Raw genomic sequence first — 14,305 nt, forward strand, 5'->3', positions numbered from 1 at the left:
GGAACCTTCCCTGGAACGAGATCAATCGGGCAGTCCCATTCTCTATGAGGAGGAAGGATATCAGCAGAAGCTTTACTGAACACATCCGTGAAATCTTGATATGGAGGAGGTGGAACATCAGACGACCTGGGGGAGGAAGAACAGACAGGCAACACTTTAAACAAACATGTCTTAGTACAGGAGGAACCCCATGCCAGGATTTGCGTAGTCGTCCAATCAATTGTAGGATTGTGAAGACGGAGCCATGGAAGGCCCAGGACCACAGGATGTGTGGCTCTTGGAATCACTAAAAATGAAATAAGTTCGGAATGAAGAACTCCCACTCTCAGACGAACTGGTAGAGTCCTTAGAGAAATAACTGTATCAAAAATTTTACTGCCATCCACAGCAGTTAAGGAAAAGGACGAAGGAAGTCTCTCGGTGGGTAGGGACCACCGTTTAACATAGGCTTCAGTAATAAAGTTCCCAGCTGCTCCGGAATCCAGGAGGGCAATGACGTTCTGATAACGTTGAGCAACTTGAAGCGAGACTGGGAGGCTACAATCTTGAGGAGATGGAGAGGAGATCATTACTCCTAGCCGGCCCTCTCCTTGGCGAGCTAGGATTTGGAGTTTCCCGGACGTTTGGGACAGGCATTAATGGTGTGAGACGGAGCTGCACAATACAGACAGAGAAACTCGGAGAGACGTCTTCGGCGCTCAGCAGGAGTTAAACGGGAACGGCCAATTTGCATGGGTTCATCTGTAGTTGGTGACAGTTGGCGAGGAGGAGGAGGAGTAGAAGATTTTGGAGCAGATGATCTTCCACGCTCAGTTGCTCTCTCTCTGAAACGTAAGTCAACTTTCGTACAAAGTGAGATTAGCTCATCTAACTTGGAGGGTAAGTCTCTGGTAGCTAACTCATCTTTAATACGCTCGGATAAACCATGCCAGAATGCAGCATACAGGGCCTCGTCGTTCCATGCCAGTTCGGATGCCAGGATCTGGAACTGTATAAGATATTGTCCTACAGTACGTGATTCCTGGCGTAAACGGAGAATCTCAGACGAAGCTGAAGTTACCCTGCCTGGCTCGTCGAAGATGCGCCTGAATGTTGACACAAATGCAGTGTAAGAAGATAGCAGGGTGTCGGACCTCTCCCATAACGGTGATGCCCAATCAAGGGCTGAGCCACTGAGAAGAGAAATAATGTAGGCAATTTTTGTACGGTCACTGGGAAAATTGCCAGGTTGTAGCTCAAACTGAATCTCACACTGGTTGAGAAATCCCCTGCAGAATCTTGGAGATCCGTCAAATTTTGCTGGCGTTGGAAGATGAAGACGTGGAGCAGAAATGGGTAAGGTGGGTGGGGTTATAGCTGGAGTCACTGTGGTTGACGCACCAGACGCGCCTGATCCACGGAGAGTTGTCTGAATCCCATCCAGCCGAGTAGAGAGATCCTGGAGACAGCGGATGATGTGGCCCTGTGCAGCCTCCTGATGTTCTAGTCGGGCTGCCAGTTCTTGCATCGGCCTGGCCGCTTGATCCTGGTCTCCGGCTGGATTCATTAGGTCAGTGCTTACTGTCACAACTGAGGGCCTGAGCTGACGGGAGGCAGCCTCAGTTGTAGGGGCTGAGATGTACCGGAACCTGGGAGGTTGTATCAGACCCCTGGACATGTAAGTAACATGAATAATAACTGCCCGAAGGCGTGACCACGACAACTTAGATAAAAGTCAATGATGTTTATTATGACAACTCCGCATCACAGCAGCAATAAAAGAAAACGTAAAAGTCAGCAAAGAATAAATACAGTTCCTGAGTACTACAGCATGGCAGGAGCCACAGGGCACTGGTAGTGTGAGATAGTTCTTATGATCTTCTAGATGGAAAGTCCTTACCAGGCCCGGCTGTAGCAATGGAGATAACCCAGGATTGTACCAGCTGGTGTTCCAGGAAGAGCTGGGTTGCTGAAGGTAAAACAGCTGCTGTGGATACTGGCTGGAACCAGACTGTTGTTAGCACGGAGTGGATACTGGCTGGAACCAGTTAAATAATAAATGAACTTTGGGAGCGATGAAATGTGAACTGAAATGTAGAACTTGAGAGCGGAGAAATAATAATTCCGGTGGAGAGTGGTAAAGTGTAGAAAGGACACCGGCCCTTTAAGGGAAGCTGTACTCTGCTGGAAGCTGAGGCTGGAAGCAGGTAGTGTTGTAGCTGGAAACAGATGAATCCACAATGGATTGGAGAGTCAGGCTACACCGCAGGTGGAATGCTGGTGCGGGTCTCTATGGTGGAAGTCTTGAGACAGGAGCTGGAACCTGGAAGACAATCATAGAAGAGAGACAAACAGGAACTAGGTTTGACAACCAAAGCACTGACGTCTTCCTTGCTCAGGTACAGCTTACTTATACCTGCAGCAAGGAAGGGGTTGGCTAGGCAATTATGCAAATCAACAACACAGACAGCAGATTGGTGGAAATGATCAGATGACAGAATCCAAGATGGCTGCGCCCATGCAGACACTTGGAGGGAAGTTTGGTTTGTAATCCATGTGGTCTGGGAAACAGTAATGGCGGCGCCGGCCACCGGAGACAGGAGACGCCAGGCTGATAGATGCACATTTAACCACGCGGGCACAGCGGAGGCCGCGGCTGATGAAAAGACCACTCTGCATGTGGAAACTCAGGAACAGCGGAATCCGGTCCTGGAACGCTGAGCCCGCCTTAGGAGGCATCTGAAGGGTAAGTAATGGCGTCCAGATACCCGGATCGTGACACCAGACTGTTTAAGCTGGAAGTAACCTAGGGAACATACAAAGCAAAAAACTTTATGTAAAGTTGACATGTGTACACCAACATAGAAAATATAGTTGGAATAAACGTTAACACACCAACATTACGAACATATTAAAATCACTGATTATGTCTAGGGCTGTCACGACTGCAGTGTTGGACCTGATAAAAAATAAGAATTTACTTACCGATAATTCTATTTCTCGGAGTCCGTAGTGGATGCTGGGGTTCCTGAAAGGACCATGGGGAATAGCGGCTCCGCAGGAGACAGGGCACAAAAAAGTAAAGCTTTACTAGGTCAGGTGGTGTGCACTGGCTCCTCCCCCCATGACCCTCCTCCAGACTCCAGTTAGGTACTGTGCCCGGACGAGCATACACAATAAGGGAGGCATTTTGAATCCCGGGTAAGACTCATACCAGCCACACCAATCACACCGTACAACTTGTGATCTAAACCCAGTTAACAGTATGACAACAGAAAGGGCCTCTTAAAGATGGCTCCTTAACAATAACCCGAATTAGTTAACAATAACTATGTACAAGTATTGCAGATAATCCGCACTTGGGATGGGCGCCCAGCATCCACTACGGACTCCGAGAAATAGAATTATCGGTAAGTAAATTCTTATTTTCTCTATCGTCCTAAGTGGATGCTGGGGTTCCTGAAAGGACCATGGGGATTATACCAAAGCTCCCAAACGGGCGGGAGAGTGCGGATGACTCTGCAGCACCGAATGAGAGAACTCCAGGTCCTCCTTTGCCAGGGTATCAAATTTGTAAAATTTTACAAACGTGTTCTCCCCCGACCACGTAGCTGCTCGGCAGAGTTGTAATGCCGAGACCCCTCGGGCAGCCGCCCAAGATGAGCCCACCTTCCTTGTGGAGTGGGCTTTTACAGTTTTAGGCTGTGGCAGGCCTGCCACAGAATGTGCAAGTTGAATTGTGTTACAAATCCAACGAGCAATCGACTGCTTAGAAGCAGGTGCGCCCAACTTGTTGGGTGCATACAATATAAACAGCGAGTCAGATTTTCTGACTCCAGCCGTCCTTGCAATGTATATTTTTAAGGCTCTGACAACGTCCAACAACTTGGAGTCCTCCAAGTCGCTAGTGGCCGCAGGCACCACAATAGGTTGGTTCAGATGAAATGCTGATACCACTTTAGGGAGAAAATGCGGACGAGTCCGCAGTTCTGCCCTATCCGAATGGAAGATTAGATAAGGACTTTTATAAGATAAAGCCGCCAATTCAGATACTCTCCTGGCAGAGGCCAGGGCTAGTAACATAGTCACTTTCAATGTGAGATATTTCAAATCCACCTTTTTCAATGGTTCAAACCAATGGGATTTGAGGAAATCTAAAACTACATTTAGATCCCACGGTGCCACCGGAGGCACCACAGGAGGCTGTATATGCAGTACTCCCTTGACAAAAGTCTGGACCTCAGGGACAGAGGCCAATTCTTTTTGGAAGAATATTGACAGGGCCGAAATTTGAACCTTAATGGATCCCAATTTGAGACCCATAGATAATCCTGATTGCAGGAAATGTAGGAAACGACCCAGTTGGAATTCCTCCGTCGGAACCCTCCGATCCTCGCACCACGCTACATATTTTCGCCAAATGCGGTGATAATGTTTCACGGTGACTTCCTTCCGTGCCTTAATCAAGGTAGGAATGACTTCTTCTGGAATGCCTTTCCCTTTTAGGATCTGGCGTTCAACCGCCATGCCGTCAAACGCAGCCGCGGTAAGTCTTGAAAAAGACAGGGACCCTGCTGTAGCAGGTCCCTTCTCAGAGGTAGAGGCCACGGTTCGTCCGTGAGCATCTCTTGAAGTTCCGGATACCAAGTCCTTCTCGGCCAATCCGGAACCACTAGTATTGTTCTTACTCTTCTTTGCCGTATGATCTTCAATACCTTTGGTATGAGCGGCAGAGGAGGAAACACATACACTGACTGGTACACCCAAGGAGTTACCAGTGCGTCCACAGCTATTGCCTGTGGATCTCTTGACCTGGCGCAATATTTGTCCAGTTTCTTGTTGAGGCGAGAAGCCATCATGTCTACAATTGGTCTTTCCCAACGGTCTATTAACATGTTGAAGACTTCTGGATGTAGACCCCACTCTCCCGGATGAAGATCGTGTCTGCTGAGGAAGTCTGCTTCCCAGTTGTCCACGCCCGGGATGAACACTGCTGACAGTGCTATCACGTGATTCTCCGCCCAGCGAAGAATCTTGGCAGCTTCTGCCATTGCACTCCTGCTTCTTGTGCCGCCCTGCCTGTTTACATGGGCGACCGCCGTGATGTTGTCCGACTGAATCAACACCGGCTTTCCTTGCAGGAGAAGTTCCGCCTGGCTTAGAGCATTGTAGATTGCTCTTAGTTCCAGAATGTTTATGTGAAGAGACTTTTCCAGACTCGTCCATACTCCCTGGAAGTTTCTTCCTTGTGTGACTGCTCCCCAGCCTCTCAGGCTGGCGTCCGTGGTCACCAGGATCCAATCCTGAATGCCGAATCTGCGGCCTTCTAATAGGTGAGCCTTCTGCAACCACCACAGAAGTGACACCCTTGTCTTTGGTGACAGGGTTATTCGCAGGTGCATCTGCAGATGCGACCCTGACCATTTGTCCAACAGATCCCTTTGGAATATTCTTGCATGGAATCTGCCGAATGGAATTGCTTCGTAAGAAGCCACCATTTTTCCCAGGACTCTTGTGCATTGATGTACTGACACTTTTCCTGGTTTTAGGAGGTTCCTGACCAGATCGGATAACTCCTTGGCTTTTTCCTCTGGAAGGAAAACCTTTTTCTGAACCGTGTCCAGAATCATTCCTAGGAACAGCAGACGAGTTGTCGGGATTAAATGGGATTTTGGAATATTCAGAATCCACCCGTGTTGTCTTAGCACCTCTTGAGATAGTGCTAAAGCTGTCTCCAGCTGTTCTCTGGACCTTGCCCTTATTAGGAGATCGTCCAAGTATGGGATAACTAATACGCCTTTTCTTCGAAGAAGAATCATCATCTCGGCCATTACCTTGGTAAAGACCCGAGGCGCCGTGGACAATCCGAACGGCAGCGTCTGAAACTGATAGTGACAGTTTTGAACAATGAACCTGAGGTACCCCTGGTGTGCGGGGTAAATCGGAACGTGTAGATACGCATCCTTGATGTCCAAGGATACCATAAAGTCCCCTTCTTCCAGGTTCGCTATCACTGCTCTGAGTGACTCCATCTTGCACTTGAACTTTTTTATGTAGAGGTTCAAGGACTTCAGATTTAGAATAGGCCTTACCGAGCCATCCGGCTTCGGTACCACAAATAGAGTGGAATAATACCCCTTTCCTTGTTGTAATAGGGGTACTTTGACTATCACCTGCTGAGCGTACAGCTTGTGAATGGCTTCCAACACCCTCTCCCTTTCGGAAGAGACGGTTGGTAAGGCAGACTTCAGGAAACGATGAGGAGGATCCGTCTCTAATTCCAACCTGTACCCCTGAGATATTATCTGCAGGATCCAGGGGTCTACCTGCGAGTGAGCCCACTGCGCGCTGTAATTTTTGAGACGGCCCCCCACTGTCCCCGAGTCCGCTTGAGAGGCCCCAGCGTCATGCTGAGGTTTTTGCAGGAGCCGGGGAGGGCTTCTGTTCCTGGGAAGGAGCTGCCTGTTGGTGTCTCTTCCCTCTTCCTCTGCCTCGTGGCAGGTACGACAAGCCCTTTGCTCTCTTATTTTTGTAGGAGCGAAAAGGCTGCGGTTGAAAGGTCGGTGCCTTTCTCTGTTGGGGAGTGACTTGAGGTAAAAAAGTGGATTTCCCGGCAGTAGCCGTGGCCACCAAGTCTGATAGACCAACTCCAAATAACTCCTCCCCTTTATACGGCAAAACCTCCATGTGACGTTTTGAATCCGCATCGCCTGTCCACTGTCGTGTCCATAAGGCTCTTCTGGCTGAAATGGACATAGCACTCACCCGAGATGCCAGTGTGCAAATATCCCTCTGTGCATCACGCATATAGATAAATGCATCCTTTATTTGTTCTAACGACAGTAAAACATTGTCCCTATCTAGGGTATCAATATTTTCAATCAGGGATTCTGACCAAACTACTCCAGCACTGCACATCCAGGCAGTTGCTATAGCTGGTCGTAGTATAACACCTGCATGTGTGTATATATTCTTTTGAATAACTTCCATCTTTCTATCTGATGGATCCTTAAGTGCGGCCGTCTCAGGAGAGGGTAACGCCACTTGTTTGGATAAGCGTGTGAGCGCCTTGTCCACCTTAGGGGGTGTTTCCCAGCGCGCCCTAACCTCTGGCGGGAAAGGGTATAATGCCAATAACTTTTTTGAAATTATCAACTTTTTATCAGGAGCAACCCACGCTTCATCACACACGTCATTTAATTCTTCTGATTCAGGAAAAACTGTTTGTAGTTTTTTCACACCATACATAATACCCTGTTTTACGGTATCTGTAGTATCAGCTAAATGTAACGTCTCCTTCATTGCCAAAATCATATAACGTGTGGCCCTACTGGAAAATACGTTTGAATTTCTACCGTCGTCACTGGAATCAGTGCCCGTGTCTGGGTCTGTGTCGACCGACTGAGGCAAAGGGCGTTTTACAGCCCCTGACGGTGTTTGAGGCGCCTGGACAGGCATTAATTGATTGTCCGGCCGCCTCATGTCCTCAACTGACTGTTTAAGGGAAGATAAACCATCACGTAATTCCACAAATAAAGGCATCCATTCTGGTGTCGACCCCCTGGGGGGTGACATCTGCATATTTGGCAATTGCTCCGCCTCCACACCAATATCGTCCTCATACATGTCGACACCACGTACCGACACACACCGCAAACTCACAGGGAATGCTCTAATGAAGACAGGACCCACTAGCCCTTTTGGGGAGACAGAGGGAGAGTCTGCCAGCACACACCACAAAGCGCTATATATACAAGGGATATCCTTATATTAAGTGCTCCCTTATAGCTGCTTTAATATATATATATATAGCCATTAATGTGCCCCCCCTCTCTGTTTTACCCTGTTTCTGTAGTGCAGTGCAGGGGAGAGACCTGGGAGCCGTTCTGACCAGCGGAGCTGTGACAGAAAATGGCGCCGTGTGCTGAGGAGATAGGCCCCGCCCCTTTTTCGGCGGGTTCTTCTCCCGCTATTTTTCCAGTCAGGCAGGGGTTAAATATCTCCATATAGCCCCTATGGGCTATATGTGAGGTATTTTTAGCCTTGTATAAGGTTTATATTTGCCTCTCAGAGCGCCCCCCCCCAGCGCTCTGCACCCTCAGTGACTGCCCAGTGAAGTGTGCTGAGAGGAAAATGGCGCACAGCTGCAGTGCTGTGCGCTACCTTATGAAGACTGAGGAGTCTTCAGCCGCCGTTTTCCGGACCTCTTCACGCTTCAGCATCTGCAAGGGGGTCGGCGGCGCGGCTCCGGGACCGGACTCCACGGCTGGGCCTGTGTTCGATCCCTCTGGAGCTAATGGTGTCCAGTAGCCAAGCAGCAAATCCACTCTGCATGCAGGTGAGTTTACTACTTTCCCCCTAAGTCCCACGTTGCAGTGATCCTGTTGCCAGCAGGACTCACTGTAAAGAAAAAAAAACCTAAACTAAACTTTCTCTAAGCAGCTCTTTAGGAGAGCCACCTAGATTGCACCCTTCTCGTTCGGGCACAAAATCTAACTGGAGTCTGGAGGAGGGTCATGGGGGGAGGAGCCAGTGCACACCACCTGACCTAGTAAAGCTTTACTTTTTTGTGCCCTGTCTCCTGCGGAGCCGCTATTCCCCATGGTCCTTTCAGGAACCCCAGCATCCACTTAGGACGATAGAGAAAGTAAACAGTACTACTTACAAAAAGTAATTATTCTGCAATTGAAACATGTGGAGATATGCCCATACCCACTTGCCAGAAATGGTAATACTGATACTCTGAACATATGCATGACAATAGTGTACAGAAACATAAATATGAATATATAAGGATAAAGGAATAAAGGCATAAAGGGACAACGCAAAAAATGGGTTAGATCAATGTATCTATAATGGGTTTTTAGGGAATGCTTTTAAAGAATATTAATAGGAAATAATGGGAAATAATTTTTAAAGGATAAACTTAAAGAAAACATTGTAACCCCAAAGTTTTTTACATAAAGTTTTTTGCTTTGTATGTTCCCTAGGTTACTTCCAGCTTAAACAGTCTGGTTCCCTAGGATACTCGCCTGCGACGCGGCGCACCGCTGACGTCACTGGAAGGAGACACGGCAAGTGTGGCTGGACGGTCCGGCGGGCGGCGGCGCCTCGTGGCAGGTGAGTATGATTTGCATGTAATGTCTTAATGTCTTAATGTTGTGTTCACTATATAAGTCATGTCATTAGTATGTTTTGTTTGTCTGGCCCTGAGGACGGGGCTGTGTTCCCCGAAACATGTCGGCTGATTAAAGTTTCACCGTTTTCGCATATGGCGTGGAGTCTGAATGAGTGCCATCCATCACACCCACACTAGCTATCTGGGTCTGCGCTGCATTACCCATAGGAATGGCACCTCAGCAGTTGATTTCATGAGGAGTGGAGTGCCGGGACATTTGCTAGTTAATATATATATATATATATATATATTATATATATATATATTTTATATATTTAAATATGATATACTGAAGTATGTGTGAATTTCTTATATATTTTTTTATAAGAAAACAGTTTTTACCTCTGTAATTATATTCCAAGAATAAATATCAGGTATTAAATCATTTAATTAAATAATTTTCTCTGGAGCGACCATATTAGCAAAAGGGTATATCGCCTCAAAGGGATCAATAGTATATCAAAAATATTTCTAGCACACCTGAGGTAATTTTCTGTATATCTCTATTTTCTGTCCTAGCCAGCAATGAACTACCCATAAGGAGCAGTTCTAAATTGTACAGTAGCGCGGGGGAAAAGTTTCTTTACATATATATATATATATATATATATATATAAAATAAGATTTTACTCACCGGTAAATCTATTTCTCGTAGTCCGTAGTGGATGCTGGGACTCCGTAAGGACCATGGGGAATAGCGGCTCCGCAGGAGACTGGGCACAACTAAAGAAAGCTTTAGGACTACCTGGTGTGCACTGGCTCCTCCCACTATGACCCTCCTCCAGACCTCAGTTAGGATACTGTGCCCGGAAGAGCTGACACAATAAGGAAGGATTTTGAATCCCGGGTAAGACTCATACCAGCCACACCAATCACACCGTATAACTCGTGATACTATACCCAGTTAACAGTATGAAATATAACTGAGCCTCTCAACAGATGGCTCAACAATAACCCTTTAGTTAGGCAATAACTATATACAAGTATTGCAGACAATCCGCACTTGGGATGGGCGCCCAGCATCCACTACGGACTACGAGAAATAGATTTACCGGTGAGTAAAATCTTATTTTCTCTGACGTCCTAAGTGGATGCTGGGACTCCGTAAGGACCATGGGGATTATACCAAAGCTCCCAAACGGGCGGGAGAGTGCGGATGACTCTGCAGCACCGAATGGGCAAACTCTAGGTCCTCCTCAGCCAGGGTGTCAAACTTGTAGAATTTAGCAAATGTGTTTGACCCCGACCAAGTAGCTGCTCAGCAAAGTTGTAGAGCCGAGACCCCTCGGGCAGCCGCCCAAGAAGAGCCCACTTTCCTCGTGGAATGGGCTTTCACTGATTTAGGATGCGGCAGTCCAGCCGCAGAATGTACAAGCTGAATCGTGCTACAGATCCAGCGAGCAATAGTCTGCTTAGAAGCAGGAGCACCCAGCTTGTTGGGTGCATACAGGATAATTAGCGAGTCAGTTTTCCTGACTCCAGCCGTCCTGGAAACATATACTTTTCAGGGCCCTGACTACGTCCAGTAACTTGGAATCCTCCAAGTCCCAAGTAGCCGCAGGCACCACAATAGGTTGGTTCACATGAAAAACTGATACCACCTTAGGAAAGAATTGGGAACGAGTCCTCAATTCCGCCTTATCCATATAAAAAATCAGATAAGGGCTTTTGCATGACAAAGCCGCCAATTCTGATACACGCCTGGCCGACGCCAAGGCCAACAGCATGACCACTTTCCACGTGAGGTATTGTAGCTCCACGGATTTAAGTGGCTCAACCCAATGCGACTTCAGGAAATCCAACACCACGTTGAGATCCCACGGTGCCACTGGAGGCACAAACGGGGGCTGACTATGCAGCACTCCCTTAACAAAAGTCTGAACTTCAGGCAGTAAAGTCAGTTCTATTTTGGAAGAAAATCGATAGAGCCGAAATCTGGACCTTAATGGAACTCAATTTTAGGCCCATAGTCACCCTGACTGTAGGAAGTGCAGAAATCGACCTAGCTGAAATTCCTCCTTTGGGGCCTTCCTGGCCTCACAGCACGCAACATATTTCCGCCATATGCGGTGATAATGGTTTGCGTTCACGTCTTTCCTAGCTTTAATTAGCGTAGGGATAACTTCCTCCAGAATGCCCTTTTCCTTCAGGATCCGGTGTTCAACCGCCATGCCGTCAAACGCAGCCGCGGTACGTCTTGGAACAGACAGGCCCCCTGCTGCAGCAGGTCCTGTCTGAGCGGCAGAAGCCATGGGTCCTCTGAGATCATTTCTTGGAGTTCTGGGTACCAAGCTCTTCTTGGCCAATCCGGAACATTGAGTATAGTTCTTACTCCTCTCCTTCTTATTATTCTCATTACCCTGGGTAAGAGAGGCAGAGAAGGGAACACATACACCGACTGGTACACCCACGGTGTTACCAGAGCGTCCACAGCTATCGCCTGAGGGTCCCTTGACCTGGCGCAATATCTTTGTAGCTTTTTGTTGAGGCGGGACGCCATCATGTCCACCTGTGGCCTTTCCCAACGGTGTACAATCATTTGGAAGACTTCTGGATGAAGTCCCCACTTTCCCGGGTGGAGGTCATGTCTGCTGAGAAAGTCTGCTTCCCAGTTGTCCACTCCGGGAATGAACACTGCTGACAGTGCTAACACATGATTTTCCGCCCATCGGAGAATCCTTGTGGCTTCTGCCATCGCCATCCTGCTTCTTGTGCCGCCCTGTCGGTTTACATGAGCGACCGCCGTGATGTTGTCTGACTAGATCAGCACCGGCCGGTGTTGAAGCAGGGGACTAGCCTGACTTAGGACATTGTAAATGGCCCTTAGTTCCAGAATATTTATGTGTAGGGAAGTCTCCTGACTTTTCCATAGTCCTTGGAAGTTTCTTCCCTGTGTGACTGCCCCCCAGCCTCGAAGGCTGGCATCCGTGGTCACCAGGACCCAGTCCTGTATGCCGAATCTGCGGCTCCCTAGAAGATGAGCACTCTGCAGCCACCACAACAGCGACACCCTGGCCCTTGGAGACACGGTTATCCGCCGATGCATCTGAAGATGCGACCCGGACCACTTGTCCAACAGATCCCACTGGAAGATCCTTGCATGGGACCTGGCGAATGGAATTTCTTCGTAAGAAGCTACCATCTTTTCCAGGGCTCGCGTGCAGTGGTGCACCGACACCTGTTTTGGTTTTAGGAGGTCTCTGTCTAGAGACGACAACTCCTAGGACTTCTCCTCCGGGAGAAACCCTCTTTATCCTGTTCTGTGTCCAGAACCATACCCAGGAACAGTAGGCGCGTCGTAGGAACCAGCTGCGACTTTGGAATATTCAGAATCCAGCCGTGCTGTTGTAGCACTTCCCGAGATAGTGCTACTCCGACGAACAACTGCTCCCTGGACCTCGCCTTTATAAGGAGATCATCCAAGCACGGGATAATTATTTTGGCCATTACCTTGGTAAATACCCTCGGTGCCGGGGACAGACCAACGGCAACGTCTGGAATTGGTAATGACCATCCTGTACCACAATTTTGAGGTACTCCTGGTGAAGAGGGTAAATAGGGACATGCAGGTAAGCATCCTTGATGTCCAGTGATACCATGAAATTCTCCAGGCTTGCAATAATCGACCTGAGCGATTCCATTTTGAACTTGAACCTTCGTATATAAGTGTTCAAGGATTTCAATTTTAGAATGGGTCTCACCGAACCGTCTGGTTTCGGTACCACAACATTTTGGAATAGTAACCCCGGCCTTGTTGAAGGAGGGGTACCTTGATTTCACCTGCTGGAAGTACAGCTTGTGAATTGCCGCCAGTACTACCTCCCTTTCTCCGAGGGCAGCAGGCAAGGCTGATGTGAGGTAACGGCGAGGGGGAGTCGCCTCGAACTCCAGCCTGTATCCCTGTGATACTACTTGCAGAACCTAGGGATCCACCTGTGGGCAAGCCCACTGGTCCCTGAAGTTCCAGAGACGCGTCCCCACCGCACCTGTCTCCACCTGTGGAGCCCCAGTGTCATGCGGTGGACTCAGAGGAAGCGGGGGAAGATTTTTGATCCTGGGAACTGGCTGTCTGGTGCAGCTCTTTCCTGCTTCCCTTGTCTCTGTGCAGAAAGGAAGCGCCTTTGACCCGCTTGCTTTTCTGAAGCCGAAAGGACTGTACCTTTCTTAGGCTGTGAGGAAACCTGAGGTAAAAAATTTTCTTCCCAGCTGTTGCTGTGGATACGAGGTCCCAGAGACCATCCCCAAACAATTCCTCACCCTTATAAGGCAGAATCTCCATGTGCCTTTTAAAGGCAGCATCACCTGTCCACTGCCGGGTCTCTAATACCCTCCTGGCAGAATGGACATTGCATTAATTCTGTATGCCAGCCGGCAAATATCCCTCTGTGCATCCTTCATATATAAGACGACGTCTTTAATATGCTCTATGTTAGCAAAATATTATCCCTGTCTATGGTATTAATATTATCTGACAGGGTATCAGACCACGCTGCAGCAGCACTATTTATGCTGAGGCAAATGCAGGTCTCAGTATAGTTCCTGAGTGTGTATATACAGACTTCAGGATAGTCTCCTGCTTTTTATCAGCAGGCTCCTTCAAAGTGGCCGTATCCCAAGACGGCAGTGCCACCTTTTTTGACAAACGTGTGAGCGCCTTATCCACCCTAGGGGATATCTCCCAACGTGACCTATCCTCTGGCGGGAAAGGGTACGCCAGCAGTAACTTTTTAGAAATTACCATTTTCTTATCGGGAGAACCCACGCTGTTTACACACTTCATTCACTCATCTGATGGGGGAACAAAACACTGGCTGCTTTTTCTCCCCAAACATAAAACCCCTTTTATGTGGTACTTGGGTTTATGTCAGAAATGTGTAACACATTTTTCATTGCCGAGATCATGCAACGGATGTTCCTAGTGGATTGTGTATATGTCTCAACCTCGTCGACACTGGAGTCAGTCTCCGTGCCGACATCTGTGTCTGCCATCTGAGGTAACGGGCGTTTTTTGAGCCCCTGATGGCCTTTGAGACGCCTGGGCAAGCGCGGGCTGAGAAGCCGGCTGTCCCACAGCTGTTACGTCATCCTGCCTTTTATGTAAGGAGTTGACATTGTCGGTTAATACCTTCCACCTATCCATCCACTCTG

At 48.2% G+C, this 14,305-nt stretch overlaps 1 long non-coding RNA gene across 1 annotated transcript in view; it reads right to left on the reverse strand.

Moving 5' to 3' along the window:
* Positions 1-2,547: 2,547 nt before the first annotated feature.
* The window catches only part of LOC134947709 (uncharacterized), an 85,845-nt gene continuing 74,087 nt past the window's right edge, over positions 2,548-14,305 (reverse strand). The window contains exon 3 of the long non-coding RNA XR_010182714.1: positions 2,548-2,785. This is a non-coding gene — a long non-coding RNA (uncharacterized LOC134947709). The remainder of the gene's footprint in view (positions 2,786-14,305) is intronic.

The sequence above is a fragment of the Pseudophryne corroboree genome, chromosome 8, assembly GCF_028390025.1.
Source record: "Pseudophryne corroboree isolate aPseCor3 chromosome 8, aPseCor3.hap2, whole genome shotgun sequence".
NCBI lineage: Eukaryota > Metazoa > Chordata > Amphibia > Anura > Myobatrachidae > Pseudophryne > Pseudophryne corroboree.